Genomic DNA, 14,802 nt, shown 5'->3' with positions numbered 1-14,802 from the left:
TGTTCCTTTTCTAAACAACATCATAGCCTGGTACAGGTATATCGATGATATTTTATTTTTTTGGTCAGGATCGGAATCAGATCTATTGTCTTTCTTTAATTTACTTTCAGTGAATCCATTTAATTTAAAGTTCACGCTAAATTACAGTCAAAATTCTATCGAATTTTTGGACCTGACTATTAAAATCGATGCCACCGGACATTTATATTCTGCCCTATACAGAAAGCCCACTGCTGGCAACACGGTCTTGCATGCGACAAGCTTCCATCCAAAACCTCTCCTTAAGAGTATCCCTTATAGCCAATATTTAAGGGCCAAACGCAATTGTAGTACTGATTCGGACTTTAAGTTCGCAGCCAATGACTTATATAAAAGACTTAGGGCACGGGGATACAGTCATGTATCTTTAAAAAAGTCATATAATAGAGTAAAAAATAAAGACAGGACTTCCCTTCTCTTCTTTAAAAATCAAAAAAATTTGGATAATAAAGTACGTATTATTACAAAATACTCTAACCAACATCATTCTTTCCGTGCTATAATTCAAAAGTTCTGGCCGCTTCTAAAAGCCGACCCTATTGTCAACCAGTATATAAATGATGTACCATCAATCACCTATATGAGACCTCAATCACTAAAGGACAGCTTAGTCAGAAGTCACTTTCAGGACTCTTCAGGGGAAACTAAACTTAAACAGCCTGGCACTTATTCATGCGGGCAATGTGACATGTGTCCTTATATATACAATTCTCGAAAGATTAGATTACCAAATGGCAGTTTGTTTGTTCCAAAATTCCACGTCACATGCTCCACTCCAGGCGTTGTATATTTAGCCCAATGCCGCTGTGGAGGATTTTACGTTGGCAAAACCAAAAGACTATTCTCTATCCGTATAAAAGACCACATCAAACCTATTCTCAATAAAAAAATAATTACAGCTATAAGCAGGCACATTGGCATTCATCATGCTTTTGATCCCAACTGGATCCGATTCACAGCCCTGGCCCATATACCTCTAAACTCACGAGGTGGCTCAGTGGATAAGCTTCTTTTACAAATTGAAGCCAAGTGGATCTTTACCCTAAAAGCCACAAAATATCCTGGTTTTAATGAAAATATAAGCTATAGATCTTTTTTATAGCCAACTTTTGTTTGTCTGTTTCATGGACCCTCCTGCCTCAGCTGTGAGCCCCCGTGGAGCCTGGTTTCAGGAGAGAGAGGTGATATCCTTCCCCCTTTCTGTCTATTCTTCCCCCTTCCCTTCCCCGTTTCTTCCCTTCCCCTCCCCCATTCCCAATTCGTTATGCTTCATTATTATTTTTTCATTTTATTATTTTTTTCTTTTGCCATGTTTATGTCATATTTAAAAACATTTTTGCATATCAACCAATGCCATTTCTAATTATTACTGTTTTTTATGTACTATATGTTCTTTGACGTCTCGCTTTGCTTGGCCCAAGATGGGTATCATGGTTTGCACACTTAGGGATCTCTGTTGCTCTCTATGAGTCCCATCCACATTGAGGAGCTTTGCTTTTTCCCTTCTTCCCTACACCGCATTCCTAAGCCTTATTGTTCTGTGGTTTGGGACTGGATCCTGTGTTTTCTTCTCCCTTGGCTCCAAGTATGCAGTGGCATATGGACACCCAAGGGCGCCGCTGGGTCATTTCCCCAGGCGGCTCCCGATTTGAGGTGGACAGGGGCATGTAATCCCCTTTGGGCTAGAAGCCATGACAATCGCCGTTTTATCTGCCTCCTGAGCTGGCCTTTTTCTTCCCGCCCCTATTTAGGGCGGAGAGCCAGCGCCGCCCCATCTCCATCAGCATTCATCCAAACGAACCTCGTGTCAGCACTGAGGCATTATGGGGCTGGTAGTTTAAATGTTGATTTGACAGGCTTTGCACATGCTCACTGTCTCCACCTATAGCTGTCCGCATCGAGCCGGTGATGTCAGACGCCGGCTCGATGGATGGGGGATTTAAAAGGCAGCGCTGTCATTTTACCTGTACTGCAGGCTCAATACAGACATTGCTGCTACGCTGACTCTTTCCTGTTTGGTAAATATATTTTTTCAGTTGTACTCTATACTGCTGTAATAGCTTCCCTTACCCATATATATTCACTTATCCTTCCTTCTATTTGTTTGTAGGTTCAGCAGGCCTAGAGTGGCAGCTTAGCGCTGCACTCTGTAGCTTACAAAACACTACAATGAATCGATTGATTTCATTGTGATCTGTTGCACTTGTACTGCATCAATATTATTACACTGAACTAATCCTTTCATCTTTGAGTATTACGGCAGGTAAAAACAATTTTTACTTTTTTACAGCATACTAGTTATATATCCCAAATAGTTATTACCTATAACTTATATATAAATCAGGCTTAATTCTAATTATAATTACAATCAATTGTTTCACTTCTCTAATAATCAGTATTGTTTGTCTTAAAATGGAGGCATTTTCTTTAGCCCCAATTCCCCCTTATAATTGAGGGAATGATATGGTTTATCTTCTTTGTTACAATGTAACACTTTTCAATGTCTGTATTGGATTTGCAAATTTAGTACTTATCCTTGGATTCTGTTCTTGATCTTTGTAGCGCTTGTCTACCTCCATCTATGCCCTGCATTGGGCTGGGGTGTCTTTAGCACTTGATCCTGTCCCACAATTCTTGCCACCTATTCCACCATCGATTGTCTTGTGTGTTGCGATGCTGGGAATGTATATACCTGGGTAAGCATTGCACCTCCTTGGACTAAGCACATTGAGACTAATTTCATATTAAAATGTCCTGTATTATTGTGTATCTAATTGTATGGCATATATGCACATTTTGCACTCTCAAACTTTTCCTTACGTTTATGTCATTGTTAGTTGCATACTCCCCTGAAGAAGCACAAATGTGAAACATGTCGGGAGGAAATACGATCAGCCTCAGCAACTAACACTTTCAGGATCCCCTATACTCCATGTCATGTATTTATTTGTACAATGAGTGTATTTGCTATTTTTTGTCTTTACAAAATATTTTTATATATTTCTAAATATTAAAGCTATGAATCCTTTTATAAGAAATCTCTGTTTCTTTACAAATTGTACCGTATAAAAATCCCCTGCTCCCCTTTTTTCCTATCTTAGGAAACAACATTTGCAGAATCATTAGGGGATGAGGTACCTATAATAGTAATGTGTCTCTGGGATAGTGTGGACCAACTTATTTCTATTGTATTTATGCGTTTTAATACGCTTGTTGTCCATAGGCCCACCTCCCTGTGACACGGCAACTTTTTTGTAATGATTGTTTGTATTTATCTTTATTAATCTATAAAATTGTGTTTTCTCTTTCTTTTTCCCTCCCTTTCTTTTCTCTTTTCCCTTCATTCCCCTCTCTCTCTTTCCCGGGTCCATGGCGGCTTTCAGCGGCGAGGCCTGGGAGGGCCTAATGAACAAAGCTTCAGATCTTCAAAAGAATAGCGAACCATCGGATAAGGATCTTGACCTGGCTCTGCAATATTTGCAACGCCTTTTGGAACGCAAGGTTAGAATTTTTTGGCACAGAAAGTTCTTTCATAAATACATTGATCAACAAATTGTGCCTTTTGGTCTTAGAATACAAATATTCCCCAATTTAAATAAAATTGATAATCTCATTAAGCAAAAATGGGAAGAAAATTTGCAAACATGTTCAATAGCAATGATGACTTTACTAGCCATCCAATATTCGCATGATATCGATGTGATAGACAATTCCATTAAAAAATGGTATGATGAATATGCTAAAATAACTTCTACCCCTAAATTTAAACGTAAGGAATCCGAATGATCTAAACACATTGAGAACTATACTCTTGAGATAATCCGTCTAAAACAAAATAAACTCACACGTGACAGTAATTCCTACTCGAATGGTTCGGCATACAAATGGCCAGCAGATGGAAAAAATAAAAATAGTTTTTTTAGAGCATCACATCCTTCTAATAGAAGGGACTATAATGACGATGAAACCAGATCCAGTGCTTCATCAACTTCTTTTCCCTCCAATCATTCCACAATTTATCGAGATTTATCTGGAGACAGACTCCCAAAGAGGAGAAAAAGCGACTCGGAGGGCGCCGCTATGGCAGCACCCAACCAACACCTCAGCACCCCGTTACCATCCCGCACACATCCTATTTCCAAACAAGCTCCTGTCCGTCCTTTAATGATGTTCCATCACCCACCACCACCCCCATCACTTATTACCCCCACTCCTATTAACACATCTTTGTCTATTTCTACTTCCAGTAACACTTCTATGTCTACCACCCTCACGTCTTCTTTCACAAAATCAGCTCCTCTCACAACACCCCTACCCATCACCAACACTAACGACATTATTATTTCACCTAGTGGTGCTCCCCTACCGGCGGACCTCCGAATCGCCCCTATTTTTTTAGGGAAAGAATCTCCCCAACCACCCAATACTTAACTCAATCTCTTCCTATTAACCCAGAATCTAGCTCAGGGATTGAATTGTCTATTGTCAATTTATCATCTTATGCCCTTACTAGCCATGAACTTGATGTTCTGAAACTAGGACTGACCTTTTGTCCCGATTCAAGCTCGGAAAAATTTTCTCTGATAAAGGATATACACTTATTCGCACGAAAATTGACATTCAGAACCCTTTTTCATAAGCCTAATCAATCCACTGTACAAATAAATACATCAAAATCAATCGATGTGGCAAATATTGCTGACCAACAAGCCCTTTCTAATTTGATGGATTTATGGGAAGAGGGCCAAGTACCCCCTGATGATGAGATGATTACCTTCCCCACTGGCTTGTCGGTACAGTCAGTTTCTTTTCCCCCTCTAGAAATGTTTAAACCTAAGTCAAAAAATTTTCCACTCCTAAACACAAATCCCAATATCTGGGCTTTTACCCAACAAGTATGTCAGGCAATCGAACAGATTCATTTCCCATTGACCAAGAAACATAATCTAACGCAAAACCAATTGACGGCATTAAAACAACTCAAAACTAATCCAAATATAGTCATAAAACCTGCGGATAAAGGTGGAAACATCGTAATCATGAATACCTCACAATACCTCACTATGTGTAATAAGATTCTTCAAAATTCTGATTGGTATCGACCAATTTCTGTGTCTCTAATTTCACATTTTGACACACAATATCGTTCAATCATCTTCAATGCATACAAATCTGGTATCATAGATAAAGGCACATGGGACTTTTTAAACATCAAAGATCCAAAAGTTGCTACTTTCTATGCCCTTCCTAAGGTGCACAAATCACTCACTGATCCTCCGGGACGTCCTATCATTTCCAGCTGTGATAGTTTAACAGAGAATGCGAGTAGTCTTGTAGATAAACATCTCACACCGCATGTTATTTCCCTTTTTTCTTATGTGAAGGATACCATCGATCTTCTAAAGATACTCGAGGGTATCAGCCTACCGGCACAGTCCTGGCTGGTCTCCATCGACGTGGAATGTTTGTATAATGCTATACCACACACCAAAGGTTTACAAATAACACGCTCCTATCTGCAAGAAAGAGGCTCAAACTTCTTTGCTTATAACGAATTTGTTATGAAGCTATTGGATTTTATTTTAAAGCACAATGTGTTCCAATTTAATCAATCCCACTACCTCCAGGTGCAGGGGGTTGCGATGGGGACTAAATGTGCCCCATCGTATGCCAACCTGTACCTGGGGGGGTGGGAAAAAGACACTTTCGCACGTGAAGACCTTGTTCCTTTTCTAAACAACATCATAGCCTGGTACAGGTATATCGATGATATTTTATTTTTTTGGTCAGGATCGGAATCAGATCTATTGTCTTTCTTTAATTTACTTTCAGTGAATCCATTTAATTTAAAGTTCACGCTAAATTACAGTCAAAATTCTATCGAATTTTTGGACCTGACTATTAAAATCGATGCCACCGGACATTTATATTCTGCCCTATACAGAAAGCCCACTGCTGGCAACACGGTCTTGCATGCGACAAGCTTCCATCCAAAACCTCTCCTTAAGAGTATCCCTTATAGCCAATATTTAAGGGCCAAACGCAATTGTAGTACTGATTCGGACTTTAAGTTCGCAGCCAATGACTTATATAAAAGACTTAGGGCACGGGGATACAGTCATGTATCTTTAAAAAAGTCATATAATAGAGTAAAAAATAAAGACAGGACTTCCCTTCTCTTCTTTAAAAATCAAAAAAATTTGGATAATAAAGTACGTATTATTACAAAATACTCTAACCAACATCATTCTTTCCGTGCTATAATTCAAAAGTTCTGGCCGCTTCTAAAAGCCGACCCTATTGTCAACCAGTATATAAATGATGTACCATCAATCACCTATATGAGACCTCAATCACTAAAGGACAGCTTAGTCAGAAGTCACTTTCAGGACTCTTCAGGGGAAACTAAACTTAAACAGCCTGGCACTTATTCATGCGGGCAATGTGACATGTGTCCTTATATATACAATTCTCGAAAGATTAGATTACCAAATGGCAGTTTGTTTGTTCCAAAATTCCACGTCACATGCTCCACTCCAGGCGTTGTATATTTAGCCCAATGCCGCTGTGGAGGATTTTACGTTGGCAAAACCAAAAGACTATTCTCTATCCGTATAAAAGACCACATCAAACCTATTCTCAATAAAAAAATAATTACAGCTATAAGCAGGCACATTGGCATTCATCATGCTTTTGATCCCAACTGGATCCGATTCACAGCCCTGGCCCATATACCTCTAAACTCACGAGGTGGCTCAGTGGATAAGCTTCTTTTACAAATTGAAGCCAAGTGGATCTTTACCCTAAAAGCCACAAAATATCCTGGTTTTAATGAAAATATAAGCTATAGATCTTTTTTATAGCCAACTTTTGTTTGTCTGTTTCATGGACCCTCCTGCCTCGGCTGTGAGCCCCCGTGGAGCCTGGTTTCAGGAGAGAGAGGTGATATCCTTCCCCCTTTCTGTCTATTCTTCCCCCTTCCCTTCCCCGTTTCTTCCCTTCCCCTCCCCCATTCCCAATTCGTTATGCTTCATTATTATTTTTTCATTTTATTATTTTTTTCTTTTGCCATGTTTATGTCATATTTAAAAACATTTTTGCATATCAACCAATGCCATTTCTAATTATTACTGGTTTTTATGTACTATATGTTCTTTGACGTCTCGCTTTGCTTGGCCCAAGATGGGTATCATGGTTTGCACACTTAGGGATCTCTGTTGCTCTCTATGAGTCCCATCCACATTGAGGAGCTTTGCTTTTTCCCTTCTTCCCTACACCGCATTCCTAAGCCTTATTGTTCTGTGGTTTGGGACTGGATCCTGTGTTTTCTTCTCCCTTGGCTCCAAGTATGCAGTGGCATATGGACACCCAAGGGCGCCGCTGGGTCATTTCCCCAGGCGGCTCCCGATTTGAGGTGGACAGGGGCATGTAATCCCCTTTGGGCTAGAAGCCATGACAATCGCCGTTTTATCTGCCTCCTGAGCTGGCCTTTTTCTTCCCGCCCCTATTTAGGGCGGAGAGCCAGCGCCGCCCCATCTCCATCAGCATTCATCCAAACGAACCTCGTGTCAGCACTGAGGCATTATGGGGCTGGTAGTTTAAATGTCGATTCGACAGGCTTTGCACATGCTCACTGTCTCCACCTATAGCTGTCCGCATCGAGCCGGTGACGTCAGACGCCGGCTCGATGGATGGGGGATTTAAAAGGCAGCGCTGTCATTTTACCTGTACTGCAGGCTCAATACAGACATTGCTGCTACGCTGACTCTTTCCTGTTTGGTAAATATATTTTTTCAGTTGTACTCTATACTGCTGTAATAGCTTCCCTTACCCATATATATTCACTTATCCTTCCTTCTATTTGTTTGTAGGTTCAGCAGGCCTAGAGTGGCAGCTTAGCGCTGCACTCTGTAGCTTACAAAACACTACAATGAATCGATTGATTTCATTGTGATCTGTTGCACTTGTACTGCATCAATATTATTACACTGAACTAATCCTTTCATCTTTGAGTATTACGGCAGGTAAAAACAATTTTTACTTTTTTACAGCATACTAGTTATATATCCCAAATAGTTATTACCTATAACTTATATATAAATCAGGCTTAATTCTAATTATAATTACAATCAATTATTTCACTTCTCTAATAATCAGTATTGTTTGTCTTAAAATGGAGGCATTTTCTTTAGCCCCAATTCCCCCTTATAATTGAGGGAATGATATCGTTTATCTTCTTTGTTACAATGTAACACTTTTCAATGTCTGTATTGGATTTGCAAATTTAGTACTTATCCTTGGATTCTGTTCTTGATCTTTGTAGCGCTTGTCTACCTCCATCTATGCCCTGCATTGGGCTGGGGTGTCTTTAGCACTTGATCCTGTCCCACAATTCTTGCCACCTATTCCACCATCGATTGTCTTGTGTGTTGCGATGCTGGGAATGTATATACCTGGGTAAGCATTGCACCTCCTTGGACTAAGCACATTGAGACTAATTTCATATTAAAATGTCCTGTATTATTGTGTATCTAATTGTATGGCATATATGCACATTTTGCACTCTCAAACTTTTCCTTACGTTTATGTCATTGTTAGTTGCATACTCCCCTGAAGAAGCACAAATGCGAAACATGTCGGGAGGAAATACGATCAGCCTTAGCAACTAACACTTTCAGGATCCCCTATACTCCATGTCATGTATTTATTTGTACAATGAGTGTATTTGCTATTTTTTGTCTTTACAAAATATTTTTATATATTTCTAAATATTAAAGCTATGAATCCTTTTATAAGAAATCTCTGTTTCTTTACAAATTGTACCGTATAAAAATCCCCTGCTCCCCTTTTTTCCTATCTTAGGAAACAACATTTGCATTTGTTATATCTAATGGCACAAGACAAGGCTGCCCCTTATCACCTACGGTTTTCAATCTTATGATGGAACCCTTAGCCAAAGCTATTCGTGTACACACTCATATTAGAGGGTTCAACCTAGGGCATCAGAAACACGTCATTAATTTATTTGCCGACGATGTCATACTTATGATGACTGACCCGCAGACATCTCTCCTCCATGCTCACAAGCTGCTGACATCTTTTGGGGATATTTCTTATTATAAGGTCAACTTTCATAAATCTATGATTCTGGAGTTAGGGATTTCTCAGTCTATTAGATCCAGTCTCCAAAAAAATTTACCATACTCATGGAGTACACATGGTATTAAATATTTAGGTATAAACATAACCAACAACACTGCCTCCCTAGCAGCGGCTAATCTCGGGCCGTTCGTATGTCACTTGACACGCCAACTCAGTGAGTTTGCGAAAAAGGAACTGTCATGGTTAGGCAGGATGGCAGCCTTCAAAATGGCCATCCTACCACAAATTCTGTACCTATTTAGATCGTTACCTATCCCAATACCCACACGCTACATTTGAGATATGTCTAACATCATTTGGAAATTTACTTGGGGGGGTAAGAGAGCCAGATGCAAACGTTCTACTCTCAACCCACATAAAAGGGTAGGGGGAATAGGGTACCCTGACTTAATGGACTACCTATGGGCAACCAGACTCAACCAACTCCGACATTGGTTCATACCAACAGATAACCCATTGTGGGTAGATCTAGAAAAATCACTACTACCTGTAACTGATCCCCGACTAATCCTCATGAGCGACCTGTGGGAACAATGGAAGGTGGGAGATATGCCACCCTCAGCACAGGTGTCTCTACAAGCATGGAGGTTTCTCCTCCAACACGATTGCTGCGACACGCAAAGTATTACATATGACTTTCCCATAGAAATACTAGAAGCAAAGATTCCTCAGCTTTCGACCAGTTGGTTGAAAGCGAGAGGAGCTGTATACATGAAGGATATGTTTATAGGTCAGAAACCGAAATCAGCAGCACTCATAATGTCTGACTTTCAACTGCCGAGCACCATGTGGTTTTCTTGCCTACGTATCTCCCACTTCTTGAGCTCACATCCAATCCCCGAACTGAAAATGCCTCTTAAGGGGTGGAATTTTTACTCTACTACCCCACATCCTATCAAAGGCATTTCTCTGTTCTATAACCTCCTCAATAACAAAAACACTTTCCATAAAACATCGTCCCTTAAACGATGGGAAAGGGATTGGTCCACCACTTTCTCCGATAATGTCACAATCTGGAGTCAGGCTCAGAGACCAGTAGCTATAGCAGCAGAGCAGATATTCACACAGGTCACCCTGGCTGATGGCACGGGTTCACCTGAGGTGCGGGGTCTAAGCACTAACCGGTATTCACCAGAGCTCCCAAAGGTGGAGATGGGCTTGGCTGCGTGTTAGTGCCAGGTCGTGGTCCTCAGGATAGCCCCACCAGGAGGTGAGCAAGCGGGGGGTCTGGTAGCAGATATAGCAGGTAGAGATCAAGCAGAAGCGTAGTTGAGAAACAAGCCAAAAGTCGGTAACCAATAGTTGCAGGTTGGGATTCAGCAGAAGCGTAGTCCAGGAGCAAATGTCGGTAACGAAAGGTAGCGAGAATACGGTCGGCAGCAGGAGAGATAGAAGCAAGATATTGGCTGGTAAAGGCACAATATTCTGGCAAGGAGGAAGTGCAGAGACATGGCTTATATCAGGAAGTTCATGGAAGGAGCAAAGGGTTCAAGGTTCAAGGCAAACAAGATTCAAGACAAGATCACTAAAGGAATTGTCCAAGGCACTATCCAGCATTCCAGTTGGCTCAGCAAGCAGAGTAACTGCCAGACACACCAGAGGTCCCAGGTTCAAGCCCAGGTCCTAACAGATAAACAATGGTCACAAGCATTTCAATTCATCCACCTGGCATCCCACTGTGTGAATCACTGGGAAATGACACTTAAAATTGTTAACAGATGGCATTATACACCGTATAGGATCGCCATTTTTTTTCCAAGCTCGTCGCCGCTTTGTTGGAGAAAGTGTGGTAAAACAGGTAACCTAATTCATATGTTATGGGAATGCCCGAGCCTAACAAGCTTGTGGAATACAGTTTTCACTCTCGTCTCCTCTATCACAGGGATATTAACACCCCCGAACCCTGCTTTGGCTATACTGCAGATAGGTATAGAAAAATTTCACCCAGGAGATAGACCAGTTGTTACCCATATTTTATTGGCAACCAGAAATCTCATTCTACGCAACTGGAAAGATACCTCGGCCATTAACATATCTGATGTCCATAAGCTAGTTAATAGAAATCACGCTTTTGAGCGTCTATTAGCAATTAACAACCTAACATGCCATAAGTTCGATAACACCTGGAAAACATGGTGCCAGCGTTTCAAACCCGGTTAACGGTGCATTATACTGACTATTTCAATTGTGTCATACCATTTATAGTATTGATTTGACTTAATTGATGAGCATACTACTCGATCTCACCCCGATGTGTAAGGCATATTGCGTGTAACCAATACTTGCTTTATTGTTCCTTCTATTTTTTTATTTTTATTTTTTTTCTCTAAAAACTTTTCTGTTATGTACATTGATCCCATGTTTGTTTAAATATGTGAAATCTAATAAAAACCTATTGATTCAAAAAAAAATTTAAATTTAGTTCTGCAAAGTAGCTTGGAGATAATTGGAGAAACTCGAGCCAAGGTCGCATCAATAGTTAAATATTTTAATTGCAGTCTGCGGGCTCTAGACAAACTACACAGTATTCAAAGGCAAATTAATTATCCTGTCCCAACTCTGAAACATTTCAAAAGTTCAGTTCCAAAATGTTGGACAGTCTTGTTTTAAAATATTTCAAGAATGAAAGAGTCTCTTCAAAGCGCCTTAACCATCCTGAACCCAGATTCAGTTCAACAACTGAACTGGTAAAATATTGATAAGACTTCTGAAATCCTGTCAGTTTTTGAAGTAGTTGCCAGGGAAATGAGCAGTGAAAAAAATGTCACTTTATCAATGATAGCATTACTTAGCAAAGCATTATTGAATCAATGGGGCTTATTTACGAAAGGCAAATCCACTTTGCACTACAAGTGCAAGCTACAAGTGCAAAGTGCACTTGAAATTGCACTGAAAGTGTACTACGAAGTGCAGTCGCTGTAAATCTGAGGGGTAGATCTGAAAAGAGGGGAAGCTCTGCTGGTTTTATTATCCAATCATATGCAAGCTAAAATGCTGTTTTTTATTTTCCTTGCATGTCCCCCTCAGGTGTGAACGGGGCCTTAGAAAGATAAACAAATATCTCTAATCAGACTAATGCTAAGGTCGATCTATTTGTGAAAATGGTCACTAGAAACATTGAGAGCCTCCTCCAAATAATAAGCCATGTAATATATCTCTGACTAAATACCAGGTTCTACTTAATCTTCAAAAAAGAAAGGATATTATTATTAACCACTTCACCTCGGGAAGGATTTTCCCCCTTCCTGATCAGGCCATTTTTTGCAATACGGCATTGCATTATTTTAAGCACTTACAGACCAAAAGATTTCCCCCCCTTAATGACCAGGCCATTTTGCAATATGGCACTGCGCCGCTTTAACTGACAATTGCGTAGTCATGCAACATCCTTTTTTCCACAAATAAAGCTTTTTTTGGTGATATTTGATCACCTTTGTGATTTTTATTAATTGGGACAAAGAAACATGATTTTCAAAAAAAATAAAAACACATATTTATTACTTTTTTCTATAATAAATATCCCACAAAAAATGTAAAAAAAAATCAATTTCATCAGTTTAGGCCGAAATACAGTATCTCACAAAAGTACACCCCTAACATTTTTGTAAATATTTTATTATATCTTTTCATGTGACAACACTGAAGAAATTACCCTTTGCTACAATGTAAAGTGGTGAGTGTACAGCTTGTATTACAGTGTAAATTTTCTGTCCCCTCAAAATAACTCAACACACAGCCATTAATGTCTAAACCTCTGGCAACAAAAGTGAGTACACCCCTACGTGAAAATCTCCAAAATGGGCCCAAAGTGTCATATTTTGTGTGGCTATTATTTCCCAGCACTGCCTTAACGCTCTTGGGCATGGAGTTCACCAGAGCTTCACAGGTTGCCACTGGAGTGCTCTTCTTCTTCCTCTCCTCCATGACAAGTCATGGATCTGGTGGATATTAGAGCCCTTGCTCTCCTCCACCTTCCATTTGAGGATGCCCCACAGATGCTAAGTAGGGTTTAGGTCTGGAGACATGCTTGGCCAATCCATCACCTTTACCCTCAGCTTCTTTAGCAAGGCAGTGGTTGTCTTGGAGATGTGGTTGGGGTCGTTATGTTGAAATACTGCCCTGTGGCCCAGTTTCCGGAGGGGGGGGATCATGCTATGCTTCAGTATGTCACAGTACATGTTAGCATTCATGGTTCCCTCAATGTAGCTCCTCAGTGCCAGCAGCACTTATGTAGCCCCAGACCATGACACTCCCACCATCATGCTTGACTGTAGGCACGACACACTTGTCTTTGTATTTTGCTTGCGGGTTTTCATGTGCATCATATTTAGAAGAGGCTTGGGATGACAGTATAATGACGGCGGCTGGTCAGCATGTGGTTAACTGACAACTGTGCGGTCGTGCAATGCTGTACACAAATACAATTTATGTCCTACTTTTCCCACTAATAGAACTTTTCTATTGGTCATATTTGATCACCTTTGCGGTTTTTATTTTTTGTGCTATAAACAAAAAAGTCTGACAATTAAAAAAAAATTAAAAAAAAATTCTGGTATAAAACATACCCAATAAAAAAAATTTAAACATCACATTTCTTTATCAATTTTGCCCAATATGTATTCTGCTACATGTTTTTGGTAAAAAAATAAAAAATCTCAATAGGTGTATATTGATTGGTTTATGCAAATATTATAACATCTACAAACTATGGGATATATTTATGGAATTGTTTTTTTTTTAAATACTAGTAATGGCTATAATCAGCAAGTGGTTAAACCCACTAATAAAGGGTGAAATTTTGTAGTGATAAACGGCACACAATATGTTAACAGGTGTAAGATTTTGGACAATAGGGCCTGTTACCTAGGAATTGAGAGTACTTGTTTAAGTAAAAATGAATCTGAGTGTTTTCAGCTGATCAATGAGTATTACAGAATGGGGGTTATTACGAAGGATTTATTAGAATTTTTGAAGATTGAGGAACCTCTAAACCTTAAGTTCTACTCACTTACTAAAGTAAACAAAAGCGCTACTGACCTCCAGGTAAATCTATAGTGTCAGGTGTTATTTGCCTGACTCAAAATTCTATTTCTCTGTTAGATGACTACCTGAGACCCCACATAGAATTTCTACATAAAAGATACTATGCATATATTAGCAATTTTGGATGGATAGAGGTCATATCAGATATCATTTTGGTATCTATTGACATTGAGTCATTGTATTCTAATATTTCACATTCTAAGGGTTTGAAAGTAGTTGAGCTGTGGCAGAGGTATATTGATGACATATTTGTGCTATGATCTCGTCCTGTGGATCCTTTGATGGAATTTATAAACATGTTGAATGTCAATACATTTCATTTACACTTCACTTCTTCATATAATACACAACATATTTATTTTTTGGATTGCATGATCTATAAAAATCTTGGCAATACTATTGCAACTAAATTGTATTGCAAACCACAGCTACCAATCCCATATAATGTGCAAAGTGGGCACCCCCATCATGTGATTCAAGGTATCCCCATGGGACAATACTGTAGAGTCAGTGGTATTTAAACATGAGGTCTTAAATCTGAGGGATTGTTTTCTCAAG

This window comes from Lithobates pipiens, unplaced genomic scaffold (assembly GCF_037356315.1).
Source record: "Lithobates pipiens isolate NorthernLeopardFrog02 unplaced genomic scaffold, aLitPip1_a1.2 Scaffold_30, whole genome shotgun sequence".
Classification (NCBI taxonomy): domain Eukaryota; kingdom Metazoa; phylum Chordata; class Amphibia; order Anura; family Ranidae; genus Lithobates; species Lithobates pipiens.
This window is presented reverse-complemented; position numbering follows the sequence as displayed.